Source organism: Miscanthus floridulus, chromosome 19 (genome assembly GCF_019320115.1).
Source record: "Miscanthus floridulus cultivar M001 chromosome 19, ASM1932011v1, whole genome shotgun sequence".
NCBI classification, from domain to species: domain Eukaryota; kingdom Viridiplantae; phylum Streptophyta; class Magnoliopsida; order Poales; family Poaceae; genus Miscanthus; species Miscanthus floridulus.
Window position 1 is genome coordinate 866,172 of NC_089598.1, and position 24,386 is coordinate 890,557.

Consider the following 24,386-nt stretch of genomic DNA (forward strand, 5'->3'; position numbering starts at 1 on the left):
CCACTCTTCATTTCCCAATAGCTTTGGGGTTGATCCACTTGCGCTACCGAGTTGGCCTTGGAAAAGGCTCAGGGTCGATTCATTTTCACCAGTATTGTAACGAGGGGGTGGATTATGATTGCTAGGAAGGTTCGGCTTGTAGTATAGCATTGTGAAGTTTGCCACCTCCTCCCGAAGGCATGCCTCTACAATGGAAGCCTCAATTCTGGCTTTATTTGTACATTTTTTGCGAAGAGTCTTTAGACATCTCTCGATTGAATAGCACCAATAGGCCTGCACGGGCCCCCCCAAACGTGCCTCGGATGGGAGGTGCACAATCAGATGTTGCATCGGCAAGAAGAAGCCAGGTGGAAAGATCTTCTCCAGCTTACAGGGCAACACAGGTGCTGCTTTTTCCAAGTCCTGAGCGACGGTCCGAGATATCTCCTTGGCACAAAGCTGGCGGAAGAAAAAACTCAACTCTGCCAGCACTTGCCAGACATGCTCGGGACATAGCCTCGGACCATCGCTAGAGGAAGCCGCTCAATCCATATGTGGTAGTCATGACTCTTCATCCCGTTGACTCGCAGAGTGCCTAAGTTCACCCCCCTACTAAGATTCGCTGCATATCCATCTGGAAACATTAACATCTGCATCCATTTTAGTACCTCCCTCCTTTGATTGATTTGCAAGACAAAATTGACCTTAGGCCTTTTCTAGTTCTTGTTTCGGCCACTAGGAGGCTGCATCGCTTGATTCGGTCTATCGCACAACGTCGCTAGGTCCACTCTAGCCTTAACGTTGTCCTTAGACTTGTCAGTGTCCATGAGAGTTCCCCAAAGTGCCTTGGCGATATTCTTTTCAGTGTGCATTACATCAATGTTATGTGGCAGAAGAAGGTCATCGAAATAGGGGAGCCTCGTCAAGCCAGATTTATGAGTCCACATATGTTCCTCACCATATCCCACAAAACCACCTTCTTCATTGGGCATGAGAGCATCTATCTGAACACGAACCTCGGCACCAGTCCTCAAGTGCGGTTTAGGGTCTGTCACTTTGACACCTTTCGTAAAGCTCTTGATGTCTTCTCTAAATTCATGGTTTAGAGGGAGGAACTGACGATGCTGGTCGAACGATGAATACTTGTCACCCTTCTTCAACCAAATGAACCTCACGGCTTCCTTGCATACTGGGCATGGGAACTTCCCGTGAACACATTAGGCGGCAAATAACCCATACGCCAGGAAGTCATGCAGGGAGTAGTGGTACCAAACGTGCATTTTGAAGCTTGTCTTTGTAGCTCGATCGTATGTCCATACCCCCTTCTCCCAAGCGTGGATCAATTCATCAATCACAGGCTCCATGAACACACCCATATTACTCCCCGGGTGTCCAGGAATTATCAACAACAAGAATACGTTATGCCGTTGAAAGGAGATGCTGGGAGGGAGATTGAGGGGGATAACAAAAACGGGCCAGCATGTGTATGGGGCAGCCATCATTCCATAAGGACTGAACCCATCTGTTGCCAGCACGACACGTACATTACGGGCCTTAGCTGCTTTGTCACGATGTTTGTCATTGAAATACGTCCATGCTTCAGCATCATACGGATGTACCATCTTCCCAGGATTGTACCATTTGCCATCTTTGTGCCATGTCATCTGTTTTGTGGATTCCTCAGTCATGAATAGCCGTTGGATCCTCGGTAGGAAAGGAAGGTGACGTAGCACTCTCGCGGGGATCGGAAGCTGCTTCTTCTGACCATCACCAGAGTCTACCTCCAGGTACCTGGAGGATTTATACTTCGGACAGTAATTTGCATCCTTGTGTTCTTTCCTAAATAGGACGCACCCCTTTGGACAAACATGTATCTTGTCATACAGCATTTTAAGCATACGAAGGAGTTTCTCTGCCTCGTACAAGTTTGTCGGCAAAGTGTGCTTCTCCGGTAGCATGGTGCCAAACATGGCCAACATCTTATCGAAGCCTTCTCGACTTAGGTTTAACTCAGCCTTCAACCCCATTACGCGTCCAATCGCATCTAGCTGAGAAATCATTGTACGCTCGTGAAGGGGTTTTTGTGCCGAGTCCAACATTTTGTAGAAGTCCTTTGTGGATTCCTCCATCTCCTCCTTCTCACGTCGTTCAGCAAAGTGAGCTTGGTGGGCGTCATCTAGCATGTCTGCTACCCCGGCATCATCATCAAAAGCCTCGAGGCGTGGTCTCACCACCTCCGCTCTTATACGATCTGCTTCACCATGGCAGATCCACTGCTGGTAGCCAGGCGTATAACCATTGAACACAAGATGTCTACCCATGGTCTTCTCGTCTACTTTTCTCCTGTTGTCACATTTGCTGTAGGGACACCAAACTAGAGAATGTCCTCCTGCTCCTGGGCCAAATGCATGTTTCAAGAAACCATCTATCCCCTTCACCTATTCATAGTCGTAGTCACTCCCACTTCTTCAGCCCGTGTACATCCACTGACGGTCCTCCATCCTTTAACATTTATAGCATAGAGTATTGTGACCATCAATTGCATCTACGCGGTGTTCCTACTGTCTAATAGGTGAGGATAGGTCCTAATCCCACCCGCGGATGCGTAGATGAGGTCAGTTTCCATGCTCCGCTCCTCTCCGAGATAGAATTTTGGCAGCACCTCGCCGCTGTTCTCCCGATACACGTCCTGCAAGGGAGAGTGTGTATCCGGAGAACAACAGGGAGGTATTGCCGAAACTCCTTCTCAGACCGGAGCGGACCATGGAAACTAACCCATCTACGCATCCACGGGCTGTCCAAAAAACGTGGACAATCCGAAATAGATACGGTCGCAGATACGCAAAGATCCATATACCTATGACCGTATCTCTTTCAGACGGGAGACGCCTAACTGGGTTACGTGCGGGCTACGACAGACATGCGCAAAAAGAGGTTATTTATACCTAGGGTGTCGGTGAAGTAAGGCTAGCGGGGCAGTGGCGAATCAACGCAGTGGCGAGGCGACGCAGTGCAGGCAGAACCACGACGTCGACGAAGACAATCGGGGTCCTCCGGGTCCCCTCTGACGCACTCTTCTCCTGCATAAAAAGACAATAGGTTATTTTTTGTTCAAAATTTCGGCAGCACCTCCCCTGCACGGGGAGGTTTCCAAAACCTACAAAAAAACGACACGATGGTCGACATTCACAACGGCACGAAGGCCGACAACCACAACGGCACGAAGGCCCACACAACCACATACGGCACGAAGGCCGACAACGAGAGTTTTACCTAGGGTTGCGGTGGAGTCGGGCGTCGCGGTGCGGGGGTCACTTTCTTCTCCGGCGAGGTCGAGCGGCGTTGGAGTACTCCTCTCCCCCTCTTCCCTTTCTTCTCTCCTTTTCCTCTTCTTCTCCTTCTCTTCCCCTTCCTCCTTCTCCTCTTCTTCTCCTTTTCTTCCCCTTCCTCCTTCTCCTCTTCTCCTTCTCTTCTTCCTCCAACATTAGTGGAGATGTCTAGGTTTCAGGCATCCGACATCGCAACTCGCTCGAAACCTTCTCAGTTTTTTACCACAGCCTACACATGCGATAACATGACATCTCGCCAAGTTTCATGATTTTCGGACTTCATATGGATTTTATATAATTTTAAAACACTTTTCCGGCAAGTCGGTCGTCATGTTACGCGAACAAGATGCGCGAAATTTGATGCGAGTTCGTGGATAGGGACTCAACATGCACCAATTAACATGAATAATATTTTTCGAAACACTACATTGCAATATTCCATGCACCTGCAGTTCAAATTTGACATATTCGAAAAAAATCAAAGAATCGAAATAAATTAAGGAAATATACAAAACAAAATCAAAATTGGCCTAAATTTTAAAATTGAGTTCAAAACAATGTATTGTAGCACCACAAAAAACTGGGCTAAAAAACCAAAAAAAAATTGCCGAGGGCCTGGCCCGTGGCCCTCGACAAAGAATTTAAAAATAAAAAATAAAAAATCTTTGCCGAGGGCCTATCCTCGCCCTCGGCAAAGGGCTTCTTTGCCGAGGGCCTAGCCTCGGGCCCTCGGCAAAGGCGATTTATAAAAAAAATTTGGCCGAAAAACTCGTTTTAAAAAAATCTTTGCCGAGGGCCTGGTCTAGGGCCCTCGACAAAGACTTAAAAAAAATTGCCGAAAAAGCTGGTTTCACAGAAAAAATAACCTTTGCCGAGGGTCTAACGGGTGGCCCTCGGCAAAGCTTGACGGGAAATGGCTGTCGTGACCCAACGGGCCTAATTTGCCGAGGGCCGCAGTCCTCGGCAAAGATTTGATTTGACGTGGGCCTGTCTTTGCCGAGGGCCGTACCCTCGGCAAAGGCCTCTTTGCCGAGGGCCGTTCTTTGCCGAGGGCTCCTGTGGCTGGCCCTCGGCAAAGCCTCAGGCCCTCGGCAAAGCACGCGTTTCCAGTAGTGAATTGGCTGGTACTCCGAGACATGGTACTGCCACATGTGTTGTTGTTGCTGCTGCGTCGGCATGAGTTGCTACAGCTGCTTCATCATCATCGGCGACGAGGTCGCGGCGGGGAGGCCGGCGCGCGGGCCGTACCCCGGGCTGCGCACGTACCATGGCATCTGCAAGCAGTAAGTCCACCCAGAGATGAGAAACGCAATCGATCAGATCCAACGCTCGAAGGGCTGGGGCGGCGTGACGCTGTATCGAGCGGCAGCTCTCGGGCCGGAGTCAAGATCCAACGCTGAAAAATTCGGTTGACAATCGCAAGTAAATCATGCGGTTGACGTATAGGGTTTCCAAATAAGTAAACACGCAAAGTTGTACGACATTCTATTGCACAGCACTGTATATTTGCTAGTAATAATAAAAACTTACGTACACTGAGAGCATACACAAACCACATAATACGTCTCATGACGACGACGTGTACATATACATATATAACGACGTACATACTAGGTACCGACTTGCAGCACGTACACACACAGACACAGTGATGAATTATTAACAGCATATTCGTTTTGCTGTGGCTTGTCGTAAACGATCGTAATTTTTTAGTCAGAATAATATTTTTCTCTCACATAAACCAGCCAGCGGCATTTCTTCATAAACCAGCAATGATACAAACCAGCCGACCAAAGTTCGATAGGTAGGCAGCTGAAAGTACGTGCATGCATGCATGCACCAGCTGGCCAGCAGCAAATTAAGGCGCGCGGCCGGCCTACGGGCCTAGTACTACTAGGCGCATTTGAATCCGGCTGGCACACGGCGGCCGCAGTAGTTGACGAGGAGGGAGAGGTCGACGGCGACGTCGAGGTTGACGCCGAGGACGTTGGAGTTGATGGCGAGGCAGACGCAGACGGCGGCGTCCAGGTCGACCAGGCCGGAGATGAGGGAGCAGCAGGGCTCCTTGGGCGGGCCGCCACCACCGCGTGGATCAGCCCGTCGTCGCACACGCCCAGCTTCACCGCGTTCACCTGGCACTTGCCGTCCGGGATCGGGCACGGGTGACCGCCGCACGCCGCCGCCGGCGCCACGCCCGACGACAGAATTATTAGCAGCAAGGCGCACAGCACCACCGGCGGTACCGCGGTGGTGGTCACGCTGCTGGAAGAACTGGACCGCCTCGCCATTGTTGCTGTTGTGTTAATTGCTACGATACGAGCTAGTGATGATGATACGATGGCTTTTGATCGATCGATCGAGTTGTGCTGATGTGCGATTGATGATCACCATGGAGACTTGGGAGGGTATTTATACCCAAGGATTTTTGGAGGTTACTTCTTGTTGTCAAGCTTTATATATATATATATATATATATATATATATATATATATATATATATATATATATATATATATATAGAACGCGTATATACGTATATATGCAATGCAATAATACCTAACTGCTAGCTGGTGCTAGCTCAAGTTGTTCATCGTAGTGCCAAATTTCTTAGATATGTGCACAGCATGCACTGTATATACTAGGCTTGCGTTTGATCTAACCATTTCTATCTAGCTAGCTAATCATATATGTATGTGTCGTCTACTGCGTACGTACGACATAGCAAGATACTACAATATGTATGCAGCCGGCCGGCAGGTAGACGTACGTATATCGCTCGTGTGCATCCATCTTGCAGCCGCTGTTTCGCGGATTTTGTGGTCAAGAGATGACTACGCTATCGATTAAATTGAACAGATAGATTGCGCAGAATAAGACACAGATAAAATCAAAGTTATTGTGTAAATATATAGTAGTTAATAAGATCACATGCATGAGCATTCAGTTGCCCCACTTGCCCTACTGTAGAATATACATCCATTGTCAATTATTTGCTCACCACTTGCGTTAATGTTAGTGCTTAATTAGCCTAGCTTGTCGTAAACGGAAAAACACCATGCCGAAATTCATTTTCTTTCATTGGCCGCCCATGATGTGTCTTAAGCTCAAAACGTGTTTGCGCCTTAACAAATTTATTGCATCCATTCTTTTCTAAACATTTAAAAAAATCGTCATTTAAAAGTATTATAATCATGGAAATACAAGCGAAGCACACGTTACAAATGAGAATATTTGAAAGTGGCAAACAATTTTATTATTTTCTTTTATATTTCTGATCAAACATCTACTCCCTCTGAGTCGCCAAATAAATCAACTTCTAGAGTTCTCTTAAGTTAAACATTTTCAAATGTAACAAAATTTATTAAGAAAAAAACATCAATACTCGTGACATTAAATTAGTACCATTAAATACACCATGAAATATATTTTTATAGTGCTTATTTGGTGTCGTAAATATTGATGATCTTTTATATAAAATACAGTTCAACTTAAAAGGAATTGACTTAAGACACCCTATCAAAGGGAGTATGAAATAGTAACCTCTCTGGTTTAAGTGTAGAAGGGAGCTCAACGAAGTAGGCCTAGCTAGCCGACTAGGCATATCTGTTCATCATGAATAATGCATGCGTCCAGCAAACTATCGCAGGTCAAAATGTAATCCCGGATGTATCAACAAGTGGTCATGCGGCAACCGGCCGGTTATATATCACACTAGCTATCTATCACCTGACCTGGCTGATGACCAGTTCCAAGCGATCCTCGTTCGTTTTCCATCTCCATGCCAAATATACAAACAAAAATGCTATCTTGACAAGAACGTTCAAACGGTTGCCCGTGACCCTCAGCCGGCCAATAACATCCAAACGAGTAAGACAACTATTATTCTAAGTTTCCATCCAGGGACATCTCCATCGACCGACTTTGAATTGCACTTACAATACAACACAAGCACTATCTCTTACACTGTTATACTCCACAAATACATGATAATGCAATCCGGTACATTTGTAATTTTGAATACAGATTTGCATCCCTGGACTATTCCTAACAAATAATTAGCTATTTATCGTACATGCCAAGGTAGTTACCGTGAGTTTGTTGAATTTCTGCCAGAATTGTATTGCTTCCTACAAAATTCTTGACCTTCAAATAGACCCTACACGGTTAACCCTAACAAAACTTTCACTGCCACATCACTGCTAACAGCAAATCAGGCAGCTTCATCATGCCACAACTGCACTCAACAAGAACAGCAAATTAAGAGTGCTTTAATCCCCTATGAGCTTTTGACCTAGCCCCTGACACAGCCATACATCAAGACATTACAAGTACAAAGATGCTGCAAACACTATGTCCCTCTTGATCTTGTTGACTGCCTCCTCGAGTTTTGCTTCTAACTCGGTTTCCCCAATAGGACTTGGATGCCAGAATCAGCTGCTGCAGAACCTCCTCCAGCCTCCTGATGGACCTGATCAAGCTTCCTTCAAACACTTGGGTCATCTCCATGATTTGGTAGAACTTTGACCCTCTGGCCCATGAATACACCGCTTCCATTATGTCAGGTCGGAAAGAATTCACAAAACTTTCCACATCAATTTGGATCTATCATCGTCAACAAGAGAAAAAAAATACGAGGTTTCAGCATCATGATCCCATTCAGTACATGAGGTAGCAATTTGATATGATGGTTCGGTAGCATTAACTACCTTGCATTCAAGCTGAAGGTTAGCAACCCTTCTTGCTGTCTCCTGCAGCTGGTAGGAAGAGCAAATCAAGCTCCTCTCTTGGCTTCGGGGCATCCTGGAGCTTCTCCTGCCAAACAAAGCAAGAAAGCAGTGCCACCATCTGCTCTACTGTAGCATCCTTCAGAGCACCACTAAACATAAGCTCCGTCAATGTAAGCTCATCAGCTGAACTTATCTCACAGGCCACTTTGCCCTTCACTTCCACAACATCATCACTCGTAACATATCTGAAATAAAGATGTCTCTTCTTAAGAAATTGGAAGCTTTGGTAGGATTATCTGATATACATAATAAAATTTTCCACATTCACACAGGAAACCAGCAGCATGGTATCTTACAGAAGCAACATCAAGCGTATGCACCTAAATTTTACCCAGAAGATTTGGTTATGAGGACACAAACAAGAACACATGATAAAATTATCTTTCAAATTGACAGTGAGATTTTTAGAACTCAATACAGAACAGACAAAAATTCCTATTTTATTTAAAATCAAACCAAATTTGACACGACAGTGCAAGATGCTTCTAATTTGGTCAAAATATCCTACTAGTTATGTGCTGTGTCTGTCTTTTCACATCCAAATATCAGATGCCCATGTAGTATATGCTTCTACACACAAAAAAAATTGCATTCACAACAGCAATTTTGTTGACAGAAATATTATACTTTTAGCAGATCAAGGATTATATATGTAAGTAGGGCACTTCATCTTAAAGGTACCAAATCAGCAAAATCTGAAAAAGAATCATTTTATGTCAGAAAAAAAATGCAATACCCCAGCCTGCGAAGAACACGTTTCCGGGCCTTGAGTTCATCCTTGAAAGCTAAAGCTGTGGAAGACCGCATTGTTTTCTTTATGGACTTTATTTTGGCTGATAGTTCTTGCTTAGCATGAAAGACTTTCAGCTTTTGCTGGATATGTCGAGAGTTACGGATATCGTGCTTCTCAAACAAGCTCTCCAGAGCTTCTATTCGTCTGGAAGCTTTCCGAAATGATTTCGATTGTACCTAAAAAGAATAGGTTTTATTAGAAAAACATAAACAGAGGAAATCTGACAGCATGCCTAAGCATTTTCTTACTTTCATATCTTCTTCTGGATCCAATAGAGGCACCCCATCTTTAGCAAACCTTGAAAGGACTTCTTCAACTTTCCTCAAGGTGTTTTCTCGAGCTTCTACAGGCAAAAGATCCTTAGGTATGTACATCCGTATGCTGCTTAGTCCATCAATCTGTTTTATTTAGTTGGATCCCATCATTAGCAAAGGGGCAGCTTAGCAAGGAGATAAAATGATCAGAAGTGGTGAAATGTGCAAAGTAAATAACCTGTGAAAGTGGCAATGAAACTACAACTGGTTCTCCATGCGCTTTCAGAGGAACAACCTTCATTGTTTTCTTACCATTGTTATCCTTAGTTACAGAACATCTGGTAAGGACATCAACCGTGTAATCAGAATCCTCAGGTCTCCTATCTGCAAGAGCAAAACCAAAGTAAGGTGAACAGCTACTTTTCCATTTCAACAGTGACTTTTAAAGACATAGATGAATAACATCACTAATCTGACTGTTTCAGGAATTAAAACCAGGTGTACTTGCTGCAAGTGGTTGACAATTGGAGATGCACAAAATCCACTCCATAAAAGAGAGGTCCTAACATACAGTTACAGTCTAAAAACCACCAAACATTCTGCAATTCAAGCTGATGAAGCTATGCTACAGGAATAGTTGGTGCGAAACAAACCAAAATCAAGCCTATTTAGATCAGATTGTCAAGAAAGGTAAACTATATCTGTACATTTTTCAGGATAAGTAAAGTCCCTCTCAATTGAGATCAGAATGGTTTCTCAGTCCTATGTGTAACTCTGAAGCTCAGCTGCCAGTCAATTCATCATCAAAGCTAGAGACCTAGACAAACTGACAAGGGTACCCATGCCACAATTGGCAAAACTCATGGACATGAGCAGATCATAGGACAACCATGAATGAACCTAGATTATCAGAAAAACATAGCAGTGAACAGTGAGAAGGAATATCTGCTGCTTAAGCCTGAATCCCTTCCCAATCCACCACAAAACGTATAACTACATGAATCCTGTCATGGAATGCATTACCAAACAAGTTGTAGGTAAATCATTCTGTATTTATTCTAAACAAATATACAAAATAGAAAATCATATTAGAGGAATAGATTGAAATGAGATTATCGTTTTAACTTATGTACCTTCACCATGGGATTTCACTTTTTCAAAGTTTATTATAACTCCCCATGTGACATTTTCATCAATGGAAAAGTTGGCTGGCTCATCTGTACTATATTCAATGCGGACAAGCCTTCCAGGTTGCAAGAAAGGCAGAACATGTTTTGGGGAGAGGACAATATCATGGACATCCTTCTTTAAACTCCTGTGCTGCTGTAAGAGATCATAATAATCCTTCAAGCTCTCCTCTTCCTCAATGACCATGGAATTTCTCTCTGATTCCAGTTCCTTGATTTGCTTCTGCACAAAATTCAAACAGGGTGCTATTGTAAGTTTCAAGAAATGCTTTAGGTGGGGTTTCTGTGTGTGTGTTTTTAATAAAAGTCCCTATGGTGACCAAAAGGCAATAATATAGGTGCCAACATTCAGTCTATCAGGCTACCAGCACAAATTATTAATCTGGCTTGTAATGGTCCAAAAGTGATCTTAGTGAGCATAGGTGCATCTCTGAAGCACTCTGGAATGTATCAAATAATGTTCTTTTTTTTAACATGAAACATCATACATAGGGAAAAACTAAACCACAGTGGGGTGGGAAGGAATATTTTAAACTTTGGAGAAAGGATGGCCTGTTTTTGGCCTTTATACAAAGTATAACAATCAACTTTACTGCCCAAGTGATTATTCCCTTAAGACACTTGCTAAAGTACAACCTAAAGGGCCCATTAAAATAAGTTCACAGAAACATATGAAGTGTGAACTGTGGCGCAGGTACAGGAAAACAGTGTAATATTATAAGTTTCAATGGGCAACTAGTTAATGAATGGATGAATTATGTGGTTCATGGCTGTCAAGGATAAAGGTGTAATGTATGTCAGATGACCACGAAAAACACTTAGGAGCATAAGTAAAATTCTCCATTTCAAAGAAAAGTAAATACCTCAAGATCAGGGAGAGAACGATCAGCCTGAAATTGATAAAATGAATGCCGGAGGAGCTTTTCTGGATCCCCATCCTCAGATCGCATTTGATTTAACAGCATGTTGTAGCTCAGATGAAAGGCACTAACAAACAGAAAGGTAGTTGTGTGAGCGCATGCAGAACAGAACATAATTCCACACATAAAAGCGACAATAAACATATTGATGCAAAAGAATGAAACAGAGGGCAGATCTGAATTTGAGCATTGGTATGCTAACTCGATATTTTAAGGGTGCAAGGAACAGGCATAACACAAATGACTAGCATTATCTGCAGAATATAAGAACAATGTTAACCAAGAACATTATCGCACTGGGAGGATTTGTCCATCTCAGTCCTAATCTTGTGTTCCGGATTTCTTTCATGCATACCACTCAACCAAACTGGATTAAGTTGTTAAAGCTTCTTTGTTCTAAATGTGCCAGAAAATCCAGGATTCCATGATACTGACCTGTTCAAACTATCAGCACTTCCTTTCAGCATCATTTTGGCAGTTGAAGGTTCCATTTTCTCATCCACCATCAGTATACAGATACCACGCTGATCAATACCTCGACGACCAGCACGGCCACTCATTTGGATGTACTCTCCACTCGACAACCATCTGAATCGGTCTCCGTCAAATTTTCGCACATTGGTAAACACAACAGTCTTTGCAGGCATGTTCAAACCAATACTGAATGTTTCTGTGGCAAACAAACACTATAACACCATGTTTTAATCTCAGCAAGAAATAAAAAGGCACAACACACAGCATAGTCTTAAGAAAGATAGAAAGAAAGCATATATAAAATGCTCAGTGGAAGCGCAGCATCATTAGGGAGAATATGTATAATAGAACATGTGAACGCATTTCTCAAGGTATAAAGACAGTCCATGACATTAGTCAGAGATGAGAACCACTCTTATCTAAAAATAACTAAATAAAATAGTTTATTAAATCTGTTATTTCAGACCTCGTGCCCTCCCTCCCACACTCTCTATTTAAATTTGAAGTGCAATTGAACATAGAAGCCTAGAATCACCTAAAATCTGATCTATCCATTTCATGTTTCACATCGAATTGGTCTCTTCATATGGAACTAAAATACAGTAGCAACAAGAAGAATCTACTCTATACTAGGAATCAATAAATACAGCCTAACCTTTTGATGCACGAAATTCTTTCTTGATGTAAAGTGCAAAATGTATATAAGAAGTTATGAACATCTATGTCTTACTATCATTGCTCCAAATAAAAAGTTCTGTATGAGTGTTCAAATACCACTAGCAATAAGCTACTTATGAGGCTAAGAAATAACAGGAACTTGAGGCATCATGAGATTCATAAAATGTGCTAACCTTAATGAGGCCCTCCTGGAAGAGTATCTCAATGACTTCCTTTAAAATGGGCAACAGACCAGAATGATGCACGCCAATGCCGCGTTTCAGTAAGGGGAGCATGTTTGAAACCTGCGTATCGAAAGCTCCAGTGGCTCAGTTTTAAGATAAATTATCAACCCATAGCATTGCCTACCAGTACTGCTACTGGTTCGTATATTACAAATAGAAATGTATACCGCTGTAGATAGCTTAAAAAACATAAAACTGTAATCTCACAGTAATATCTACAGTGCTAAATTCCATTGTGTTAGTTGCTTGAGATCAGAAACTGATACATAAATGAGAACTTGCCTGAGGAAGCTTTTTATCATCATCAGAAAGCATATCCATAGCACTCCAAAAAATTGTTTCGATGTTTGCCTTCTCGTCATCCTCATTCAAGTCCATCTTAGCCATCTATCACAATGAAAGATAGTCAAAATCAACTGAATTAACTCAATTTCTTTTTCCTACAGACCACAGAATTTTCCAGTTCACTAAATTGACTAATAATAATCTACAAAAGAGCATACCTGCATAGCAAGAAATTCGCATTCCCTTTTGCTAAAGCTGAAAAGTATTACAGGATCATATTGGCGCTGAATTATCATTTTCACCATCTTGAATATGTCGCTTTCCTCACTAGATTTCCCTGCCATGATAACTTTCTGCCACTTCCCATTTTCCTTCTTCTTGGCACTGTCGCTAGCAGGGACAAGGGCATTCAATGCTTTCTGAAAACTGTCCTCTCTGAACTTGCCCTTCTCATCCACTACAAGGTATAATCCATCCCCTCCAGAAGGAAATACATAGTGCTGAAGAGGCGTAGGTCTATAGTCGGTGTAAACTATATGACAGGGTTGCTTATGTACCTGAAAAATAGAACAACCTCCATTATTAACAAAATGGCATATGTTCTTAAAGCATATGTGGATGCTTGACCATGTCTATAGACGCCTTGTAACAAGTACATGAGTTCAAAGCCAAAACCATGGCAATAGAAACATGGAGACAAATAGGCAACCTTGGGAACAGACCTTAGCTACCCAATCAGCAAACTCCTTGGCATTGGGTACAGTTGCTGAGAGGAAGACAAAGCGTGAGTTCTTGGGAGCCATCACTATACTCTCCTCCCAAACCACTCCTCTCTCTCTATCCCGCATGTAATGCACCTCATCAAATATAATCCAAGCAACTTCCCTCATGACCTCAGATCCCTTGTATTGCATGCTCCGCCAAATTTCTGTGGTCATGACCTGCAATGTCAGGGTATGCTTTTAAGTGCAAGCATAAATATACAAGTGATTGAAAGACTAGTGAGGACAGGAGGTAACACCAGACAAGAGGCATTCGGCTCAATCGTGACATCCCCAGTCATGAGACCAACATCAGAGAACTCTTCTTTGAACTCCCTGTACTTTTGGTTGCTCAGTGCCTTGATTGGAGACGTATAGATGACCCGCTGTTGGTTGCGCAAAGACATTGCTATTGCATACAACGCGACCACTGTCTTTCCGGCTGACGTATGAGCTGAGACCTGGGAATCCCCAAAAGGGAAGTAGAGAAAGATTTTTTTTATAAGTGACAAACAACTTAGCTGATGAAAGGAGAACTGGTTTGACCGTATATACAGAAGCACAAAGCATGATTGTTTAGCAAGAAAATAGTTGGTCTGATACCATACAGCTCATACAATAGGGGGAACTGTGAATTACAGAATTTACTATCGGCATTCAGCAACCATGGATGCTAATTAGCCATCAGCAATAGACGGATCAATAAAAGCCCAATGAGAGGCACGTTTTTACGCAGTAGTAATGATAGGTATTTAAAAAAGTTAAACCTGAGAAGCTAAAATGGTAGCCTTCCTTTAGTGGACCTAATTTGAGGAGGTTGCCACCTAATCCAATCCAGAGGGGTCATTTGAGTTGAACTAAAAAAGATACTACTAATTTGACACATGCACCGAGCTGGGTGGCCAAACGAAGTGCACCGAGAGAAGAAAAAATTGGAGCCGATATGGTACCATGACGGATTCGCCATTGTCGAGGCAGCGTATGGCCTCGGACTGGAAGGGGTCGAGCTGGAAGGGGAACTTCTTTGCTGGCTCAGAGGCGTCAGCGCCGCCGGCAATGGCGCGGGACGTAGATGCGGACGCGTCGTAGCCGTCGGGGTAGGAGACGTCGTGCACGCAGGCGACTGGTTCCGCGGCCGCGAGGGTGGTGGGAGCGGGAGGCTCCGAGGTGGGGACGGCGGCGCGCGGCGCTTTCAGAGGAGAGGCCTGCCCGGCGGCTCCGGGGCCGTCCTGGGCCTTGCGCTTGAGAGTATCCATGGCGACACCGTATGCGGTGGCGGCGGCGGCGACCGGGAGCTCTAGGGTTTAATGAGGCCTGCTCGGCGGCTCCGGGGCTAACCGTGGGAAAAATAACCGAGAACCGAGAAACGAACCGAAATAACCGGAACCGAAACCGTATTAACCGAAACTGAAAATTTCGGTTCCGAGTTCGGTTCCTGATATTGAAGAACCAAAATAACCAAAGAAAATTCGGTTCCTACTCTCGGTTAACCGAATTAACCGAAAGAACCGAATTACATAAATTATACTTCACTTACTTGTATTTTGTAGGATTATGTTTGGTTTATGTGTAGTGTTTTATATTTGAACTGCTATATATTTGTGTTACTATATTTCTATTGTTTTCTTATATATTATTATTATTAAAAATGAATATAGTGTTGTATAAATTTGCGTTAGAACAAGTATATTTATTATTATCTTGAGGTCTTCTGAAAAAATTCGGTTAGTTCGGTTAGAACCAGAACCGAACCGAAATAACCGAGAACCGAAATGATCGGTTCCTAAATTTTTTTGGAACCGATCAGTTCATGTTTTCTAGGAACCAAATTTCATCAATAACCAAGGGAACCGAACCGAGAACCGAATGCCCACACTGATTTGGGGCCGTCGCGCGCGAGAAGAAGGAGCGGGGATGTCCCGTGGGACTGCAAGTTGGACCCACCTGTCTGTAGTCCTCTAAGGTTGCTTTACATATATACAGCAAAGAGGTCGCTTCTGTCCATAGAAAACGTATTTCCGTCGTAAAGAAGGCGGCACGGAAAAATTACTTCCTCAAGTTTTTGGGTCAAGAGTTTGACAAAACTAATGAATATAGACCAAACTATGTATGTATGGTAGTCGATTAACATGTAACAAGATGTAAGAAACGAGAAAACAAGAGAGAGAGATGGAGGCGGAACACTCAACATGCAATAGGTTGTTGAAACTGGCGCCACGGACCGATGGCAACACTCAACATCAAGTCTATCAAGATTTAAGTACTGACTCTAAGTAAATCAATTTTAGAGTTACCTTAAGTCAGAATTTTTTAAATTCGACCAATTCTATAGAAAAAAGTGCTAAGATTTATGATACTCTTTTCTATAAATTTTATCAAACATAAAAAGCTTCATTTAAAACAATTCTAGGAATTGATTTATATAAAGATGAAGGGAGTAATAAGAAATAAATAAAACATACTGTGCCTAGGAAAAAAATAAAAGTTCAAATTACTCCCCTTAATTGGTATATCTCTAGAAAACCTAGTAACTGCTTCATTCAATTTACTCCCCTATTGGTCTAATTTACTTTTTATACAAGTATTTTTTGCCGCATATAAAGTGAGTTAATTTTAATTGTGAGGTGGTACATATCATGCTTTATGTTAAAAGATACATCTTAACTTTTTTTCCATCGTTATTATGGTAGGAGTATTATCGGTACAGAAAGTGACCAACTAGTAAATATTTGTAGTTTTGCTATACGTTGTGATCGGAGTTGACCTAACACTCAATGACACAAGATTTGTACTGGTTCAGGCAACGTGCCCTACGTTCAGTTTGGGTCGGTCGGTGACTTTATTCCTGAGTCCAGGTGCTCGAAGTCTGTAATGGGGTTATAAACGAGAAGGAGAAATGAGGGGTGTTCAAGAGGCTCGGTCGGGTCCGATCGGAAAGGGCCGAGGGCGACCGGAACTCCGCTATGAGTTAGAAGTCCAAGCGTGTGGCTTGAGGGGTTGTGAGCTATCGATCTAGTGAGTCTGAACTTGAAGAAGTCGACCTCCTTTGTTGGAGGGAGCGCATCCCCTTTTATAGATAAAGGGGATGGCTTTACAGGTGAGAGGAAGAGAGTATGGATGTTTCTATGCCTTGTTGTCCACGCCGACGAGGGTAGCGATGACGGTAGGCGCCCATAATACTGTTGATGTCACTGTAGAATGTCAGGTGCACATGAGAGGTTGCATTGGCTTCTTCAGGAAGGGTGGATGTCGGTACCTGCAAAATACTATTGTTATGTGAGGAGCCCTTACCACGTGTACCAGGTATGGTGAACCCTGGCGCCCACTATCGATGCCTAGAGGCATGGGGGCTTTTGCCGTATGGGAGCTCAATGGCGCCTACAATACTGTAGACATAAATGTCGGCGCCTACAATATTGTTTGTGTTAGGGCGGTTGTGGAGCACTGTTCCCGCAGGCGTACAGGGTATGGTCCCGGTATCATGGTTTGACTTGTGCGCTGCCTTCTCCGTTCGCCCCTAGTCCCTTCCGAGTGGACGTCTCCAGTCGGATCGCCCCAGTCGGCCCTGGCGCGCCAGTCGGAGAAGAGCGGTAAGTAGGCCTACTACGGGCCCCCGGTCGGAGTCGTGGGGTCGGAGTAGGAAGCAGCGTTTTGGGCCAGGCCTTCCGATCGGAGAGACCACTCGGAGACGGGCTGGTGCCCGAAGCGAGTGTTTCGGTCGGAGAGGTGGGCCGAAGAAGTTGACGAGCGGGCGCTTGTTTTTTTTGGGTAGACCTTGCGGTCGATGACCGGACTGCCCTTCCGGCCCGTTGTGTTTTAGACTCTTGGGCCGGCCCATGAACTACATGTTGTTTTCCTAGGCCGAGCCCTGGCGTGGAAGCCGGTCCCCGAGGGACCCCGGATTTATGAACCCGACAAGTATGTTCTTAGGGAATATAATAATAAATTAACACTAGATATAAATTTATGACACATAATGATTAAAATCTCATGATGTATCTTTTAACACAAAATATGATGTCTCTATCATCTCACAAGAATTGAAATTAAAACACAACTTGTCTGTTAAGGGGTAAACCGAACTAGCAGAAATAGTTGGGAGTAAATAAATTGAACAAAACAGATTGTAGGAATTATATGGACATAGTCCAAAACATAGGAAATGGGTGTAATTTGTAACTTTTTAAAAAGAACCATGATACAGACGTCAGACGTATTTGAACGACGTGCAAAAGTCGGCATGCTATGCTAAAAAAAAGAGTCAATTGTTTAAGTCTATTGTACTGCTCTTGTTTATATCCATTGTATGATCCAATACAACCTTTGGCATGCAGCACTCATATAGGCATCGTTGGTGCACTTTTGCAGATGTGTTACCGTCATCTAGAAAAAGAATGTAATTTTAGCATAGCACATAGCCGATTCATTTTATGTTTAACCAAATTTATTAAAAAAAATCGATATTTAGGACATCAAATAAGTGTGGTTTATTTGTCTTTTAATATATTTTCATAATATATCTATATGGTGCTATGAATATTAACACACCTTCTCTATAAATTTCTTTAAACCATAGATAGTCTAACTAAATACATAATTAGAATTACATCTGTCGGTGTTTTGGACCGGGGGGTCCTCAACCAACCAGTGAATTTGAACTGCGTGCCTCTAATCCCGGATGATGATACAAAGAGACACAAGGTTTATACTGGTTCAGACAATCGATGTCCTACGTCCAGTTTGAGAGATCGATCTTGCATTCCTTGCACCGAAGTGCTTGTAGTAGGGGGTTACAAGCTAGGAAGAGAGGGAGCTAGTCCCAGGTCTCGGCAAGGTGTCGTGTGGGCCGCTTGATACGTTGCTCTCAGGCGGCTGGGATGTGTGCGTGTATGTGTGTTACAAGATGTTCTTCTCTTCGAGTCCCCCTCTAAGTGGCCCAAGTCCTCTCCTTTTATAGTTGAAGGGAGGACAAGGACAGTACATGTGTTAACTATACGGCATTGTGCCAATAGGGGCGGTGTGTCCAAGCCCTGTGGCCTGTTCCTGTGGTGGCGTGGTCGTCGGAGTGGTCCGTCCTTGGAGCACTGGGGCGATGTGCTGGTCACGTCCGACCCTGTGCGTCATGGGAGCCCTTGGGCTACCTCGGAGTGGGTGCGGCGGTGAACATACAAGCCGCTGTGGACGGACTGTGCGTGAGGCCGAGGCTTGGTCGATGCCGAGGCTGCACCGCAGTGGGGGGTCTCGGCGGGCACAAACCCCGAGATAGCCAAGACCTTGGTGCACAGTGCCGAGGCCCCGAGTGGGCGGCTGATCTGGTGCGTCGGCTTGGAGGCGGTGATGACCCAGGCCAAGTTGTCCGTGCGATGTTGTTTTTGAGGCAGGGATCGTGGGACACAGTGTAGTGTGGGCGCTGATCATGGGCATAGCGTCAGAACACAGTGGCCGGTAATCCCCGCCGTGCCCTGTCCCAGCCGGTATGGCGCTGATGCGACCTCGGGTCCCGTCGGCCATTCTGTGGCGTTGAGCCATCGTCCGGCTAAAATTGCGGGAGTGGTTGAAGTATTAATGAGACATGATGCGCTGTCGGGAGGGTCGGTCGAGGCGGGGGGCGACGGGCTGTGGATGAATCGGCCTCGAGCGACATGGAGAATGAGGCCTCGCGCGAGACGGAGAATGAGGCCTCGCGCGAGACGGAGATTAGACTTCTTGCCGAGGCCTTGCGCGAGAGACTCGCACGAGGCGGAGATTGCATCAGGACGCCGAGACCTCCTGCGCGAGGTTCGAGGCGAAGCGGAGAGCCTGGCGGGCTCGGACGTGGCGGGTGAGGGGCCCACGACTTACCTTCTAGCTTTGTTTTTTGATGGGGCTTAAGTGACCCCTTTGATGTTCGCTTGGGGTACCCCGTTCTAAGGTACCCGACAGTAGCCCCCGAGCCTCCGAGGGAGTGCACGTGCGTGCACTCTCCCTGAGGGTTTGTCGAGGCTTGGTTTATACCCGCTCCCGTAGGAATTGGGTTTTGTTTCTTGAGGTTCTAGTGGGTGCGCGCGAGTGCACCCACCGGGTGTAGCCCCTGAGGCCCTGGAGGAGTGGAGTTACTCCTCTAGGGGCTTTTTTCATTTTCACGTTTGAGCGAGTAGTTTTTATCGTATTTGCCGAGCCCATAAGCGCAAGTTCGGGTTGCGGGGGTCTTGGCGAGGCTGCAGGAAGAGCCCTCTAGCCTTCACACGGAGCGAGAGGTTCATCAAGGGTCCCCCTGACTTTGGGTGCGACCCTCATGCTTCCTTTTTGCTCAGAAGGAGGGGTGGAATGTGCCTCGCTACCCTCGGTGGGCACGAGCGGTGGCACTTTCGGTGAGCTGTTATCGGGTAGTCCGAGTGGGTCGGCGAAATCGGCTCATGGTTAACTACGCCAGATCAGGGGGGGGCACTTCCCCGATTTTGTTGCCCGTTCGTTTCGCCTCCCTCCCTGCATAAATACCCAAAGAGTCTTGCCCCTCCTTGTCTTACCTTGCCTGCATTTGCACTGCCTCCGCCGAGCCATCGCTAGAGCAGCGGGTGCCAAGAAGAAGAGGAGAGAAGAGCGAGCCTAGGAAGAAAGCGAGAAAAAAGCGAGAGCATGGGAGAGAGAGAAAAAACTCACCACCGCACCCGATTCCTCCGTCGCACCCATGGTCGGCGACATCGTCGTTGTCGAGGTGGACCCCTGGGATCCATCGGACGTCACTGAGGAGATGCTTGAGTCGCTTGTCGACGGTGGACTCCTTCGCCCGGTGATAGACCCCACCAGGCCAGAGTGGATTACTCTATACGGCGAGCCAGAGCCGAGGCCTCACGATGGCTACGTCGTGAGCTTCGTCTCCTTTCACGAGCGTGGCCTCGATGTCTCGGTGGATCGATTCATGCGGGCGCTCCTGCACTACTACGACGTGGAGCTCCACAACTTCAATCCCAACTCCATCGCTTAGGCGGCTATCTTTGTTGCCGTCTGCGAGGGGTATTTGGGGATTGCTCCTCATTGGGAGTTGTGGCTCCACCTATTCCGGGCGGGGCACACTACCAAGCCAATGGGCACGTTGGGTAAGAGGAAGGCGACGAGGGTCGGTGGCTGCACTCTCCAGGTGCGCCAGGACCGCCTGCACCTCTACATCCCGGCCCAACTCGCGTCCTCCAATCGCCGGTGGTACACGAGTTGGTTCTACCTTCGCAATGACGACGGAGGACTTCCACCCTACACTGGGCAGATTGTGGGGAGTTGCCCGGAGAGATGGAAGTACGGCGTCCTGAAGGACGACCAGCCCAAGCTGCAGCCGCTTCTGGAGGGGCTGGCGAGGCTGCGGGGCCACGGTCTCACCATGGCTATGGTTGTGGCCACCTTCCACCGCCGGAGGGTGCTGCCGCTGATGGCTCGGCGGCGGCGGCTATTTGAGATGAAGCCAGGTGAGCCCATTGAGGGCACCCAGATGTCCTCCTCCACCCTTTCCGACAAGGAAATTCTTCGTCGGGTAGGGGAGACGGTAGAGGCGAAGCTGAGGGGCGGCAACTTGACCCCTATCGCGATGCGGCCGTCGTGAGGGTTCCTCTCGCTGGTAAGTCGTGTGCCGCTGTAGCCTCCGAGCCTCCTCAATCTCCCCTTACCCCTTGTTTCCTTATGCGCGTCCGTCGTTCCTGTAGAGGATGAGGGACGTGCACTCCTCTCCACCGCCCGTTCTCGAGGACGCGAGGCGGTGGGCGATCAACCGCGCGCATGCCGACGCGTAGAAAAAGCAGAAAGACGCTAAGGCGGCAAAGCGCACGAAGCAAATCCTCATGCGCGAGGAGCTAGATAAGCGCCGCCATCAACAAAGAAAGGATGGCCTCCTGCTAGAGGAATCCCCATCGACATCGCTTTTGACGGAGGCCTCGGACGGGGATGACGGGGGCGAGGTCCCCTGGACCACCTTCCTGACGTAGTGGAGGTGGTGCCCGGGGCATTGGCAAGCAGCCCGGCACTCCCGGGAGGAGGAGGAGAAGCGGACCCGGGGTCGGTGGTTGCCCGCTCCGGGGCCGAGGCTGACACGCCCGAGGCGCGGGTGTTGCGCAAATGTGCTGTCAGCCCAGTGGGCTCGGTGGCCGTGGTGGAACAAGCAGCGGTGGAGGTGACACCACCACCCCTATAGAGGACCGAAGGGGCGCTGGGGTCCATTGAGGACCGACCGGCACCGATGGATATGGAGGCAACGCCTCTGCTGCCGCCTCCGCCGTTGCAGATGAGGTTTGCTGTGGCGAAGCGGTTGCCGCCCCGTTCAAGGTAAGTGTATTTTTGGCAGGGTCATAGTGCCTTCCATTCGCTTTTTTGGTCTCGCGCTGGCCCTGTAGGTTATTTTTCCTTAGTCAGAAGTGGCCTGCGGACGAGCTCCCCTTGGCGCCCCTTAAGGCGCTCAAGGCGAGCCCCGGCTCCTCCGCCCACTGGGTGGCAGAGGCACAAGCCGCTATCCAACGCGGCGCGGCGTCGACGAGGGTCGACCCGAAGGAGCCGGCCACCCAAGGAGGGACTACCAAGGCCACCCCTACATAGACGAGGGAGGGAGCGCTTCTGCCCCATGGGGGCGAGGCTCACGAGTCGGATGGGGCTGGCGTGCCCTTGGCTGTCGAGGCCCCTGGGGTCTTTGAGGCTGAGGCGACGAAGGACAGGGCGCTTAAGATCGCCAAGACCATAGTGGCCGTGGTCGGTGTTTCTGCATCCTCCGAGGCCACGATGGCGGAGGCTAGAGCCCCCGAGGCCACCAAGGCCATTGTAATGGCGACGAGGCCATCTATCCAGGAGGTGGAGATGAAGGCGGCGGAGGCCTCGGTGGCGCCCTTGGTTCAGGGGTCGCCGCTGTTGTGAGAGAGTGCCCGGGAGGCGGAGGTCTATCCGATCTCCTCCGACGATACTTCCCGGGCGCGGGAGGTGGTCGACGCCGAGGATGCCGGTGCCGTGGAACAGCCGGCGCCGGTCTTGGATGAGGGAAGCTCGGCCCTTGTGCGGGCGCGACCCGAGCCTTGTGGTTGGGATCACCCGCGAGTACTGTGGCAAAGCCGGGACAACCCTAAGGGGGAGCCTCTGTTCGTCCTTGAGGACGCAGCCGAGGGCGGGCGCTGGGGCACCTTCGAGCAATACCGCCAGCTGGCGAAGCGGTCGCTATGGATGGCCCTATCCGTGGTTGTCGACGAACTGCCCGGAGTCGCCCAGGTTTGCGTTTTCCTTTCTCGCACGATGTTGTCCTTTTCTGGTTTTGTTGCAATCAATGACCCCTGTTCTGCTTCCCCAGAAGCTTGAGACTCGGTCCCTTGGGAAGTTGGTCTTTCTCCGACAGGAGAGGGGCGTCTGGGACTAGCTTCAGTGGCAGAAGGGCCTTCTTGCCAGCGCTAACGAGCTCCTGTCGGCGCAGAGCATGGAGGTAGAGGACCTTCGCCTTCGTTGTGCCGACACGAAGGTCGAGGCGGCCATGGCCTAGACATAGTTCGCCCCTCTGGCGGCGTGGGTGAAGGAGTTGGAGGAGGAGCTCACCCGCGCATTCTATGATCGGGATGCCTTCAGGGGCTGAGCCGTTGAAGCTACGGCCTTGGCCGCAGCTCTCGTGGGGTAGCTGGGGGCGGAATAGGGGTCGCACCAGCTAACGAAAGGTGCCTTGGATGAGGCCCTTGCTGCAGCTGAGGCCTCGCGAACCGAGGCTGTGGTTTGGAGGGGGACGGTTGAGGGTGAGTTTTAGTCCCCTCAATTTGTTTTCTTTTCCTTATGTTCGCTCCCTAACTCCCTTGTGTGACGCAGAGCTGGGGAGTGAAGCTTCTAGGGCGGCCGAGGCTTCTCGGGTCGAGGCCCAGTGCTTGAAGGAGGAGGCCGAGGCTTCCCGGGCTGAGGCCCTACGCTGGAAGGAGAAAGCCGAGGCCTATTAGGTCGAGACCCGACGCTGGGAGCAGAAGGCCAAGGGTGAGTTCTATGGGCTTCCACCCCTAACTTAGGTTGTTTTTTTTCCTTCGCTCGACCTCATTTCATTTTCCGCGGTGCAGAGTCAGAGGCGAAGGTTACTCAGGCCACCAAGGCTTCCAGCGCAGTGCAGACGGTGCTCGAGACCGAGATCGGGGAGCACGAGGCGCTGAAGCGTGCTGCCCTTTCCACCTACGAGGCCCTAGAGGTTGAAGGGGTTCAGTCAGGTAGCTCCCTAGGGAGCCGTTTGATCGCACTGAGCAACCAGATGCGCGAGCGGCTCCAAGGAGCGCTACACACGGGTGTCAAGCGCGCGCTGGCCGTTATCTCTTCTCACTATGTCGGTGTCGACCTCCCGGCCATCAGTGATGGGTATGTCCTGCCTGATGATGACGAGGAGGCTGACGCGGCGGTCATGAAGCTGATGGAGGCTGCAGAAGGCCCTGGCACGGTGCTGGCGACGCTCTTCGAAGAGGAGGTGGTTCCTCTCCTACCATCTGCCGGTGCTGAAGGCCCTGAGCCTTGATCTGGGCCCCGGGGGCTATGTAAAAATAGAGTAGGAGTTATTTTTGTATCGTAACGCTTGTGGCCATCGAGGCTTTTATTTCTGAAGTATTTGTGTTTCTTAGTTGTTTTTCTTATGTTTTCGAGCCTCTGCCCTCTGTTGCTCCTGATCAGATTTCGTTTGCAAAACACCCCCTTAGGGCCTAAGCCGTCCCTTGGGCGAGAGGTAGTGAGGGAGTGCCATAGCTCGGGGGCATAGGCCGTCT

At 47.6% G+C, this 24,386-nt stretch overlaps 2 pseudogenes; both read right to left on the reverse strand.

Annotated features, from left to right (window-relative positions):
- Nucleotides 1-5,201: 5,201 nt before the first annotated feature.
- LOC136528682 (pEARLI1-like lipid transfer protein 2) lies at nucleotides 5,202-5,596 on the reverse strand (annotated as a pseudogene).
- A 1,664-nt stretch (nucleotides 5,597-7,260) lies between these two features.
- Nucleotides 7,261-14,989, reverse strand: LOC136527373 (DExH-box ATP-dependent RNA helicase DExH9-like; annotated as a pseudogene).
- Between the last annotated feature and the right edge of the window lie 9,397 nt (nucleotides 14,990-24,386).